The following is an 840-nucleotide window of genomic DNA, read 5'->3' as shown; positions in this document are numbered from 1 at the left end:
ATCCTACCTTCCCTAAGTACCAACCTTGTGACCATGAACAAATCATTTAACCCCTCTCAGTTTTCCTCATCTGTAAAATGGGGACAATAATAATGGCACCTACCTCACAAGAGGTTCAAAGGAGATGTATGACATATGTAGAGCTGACTCCTATCAAAGTCAGATATTGGGATTATTATATTGAAGGTGTTATCTTTATTGTATTTGAAAGAGAATTTTGCATACGGACTAGTAACAACTGGGGGAGCTTGGGCACCCCTTCTGCATACGGATCAGTAACAACTGGGGGAGCTTGGGCACCCCAGGGTGGTTGGGTTATTCTTAGAAATGCCTGCAGTCCAAAGCCTGGCAGGTGTAAAGGCAAAGCGAATTTAAAATTAGAAGTGGCAGCCCTCCTCAGAAGGGAATTCAAAAGGAGAATTTGGGGGAGATGGGATGATATAGGATGTGGAAGAGATTTAATGAGGACTACTTCAAAGGCTCGGAGATAGAATGCCTCCCAGCTCCTGAAGTACAGGGTTTGGGGTGAGGGCCCGGGTTGGGACACGCGGGGTAGGAAATGAAGGGGGGGGTCCCGAATCTAGCCTCCCCGGCTATTTTTCTTTTCTAAAGTGCAGGGTTCCATTCATTTGGGCTGGCAAGGTTAGCAAAGGGAAGAGGAAAGGAGCAGGGCAGGATGGAAGGAAGATCAAGGCGAAAAGGACACTGAGGGGCACGAGGGGGGCGAGGCTGGGGGGGGGGGGAGAGGGGGTGGGGGCGGGGAGGGGGAGCGCGGGGCGCCGGCGCGCGGGGGAGGGGGGGGGGGCGGGGAGGGGGAGCGGGGCGGACGCAGAGGCGGGG

Source organism: Petaurus breviceps, unplaced genomic scaffold (assembly GCF_028583685.1).
Source record: "Petaurus breviceps papuanus isolate PSGF00001 unplaced genomic scaffold, PetGlider_PUasm1.0 90775, whole genome shotgun sequence".
NCBI lineage: Eukaryota > Metazoa > Chordata > Mammalia > Diprotodontia > Petauridae > Petaurus > Petaurus breviceps.
Note: the sequence above shows the minus strand (reverse complement) of the source record.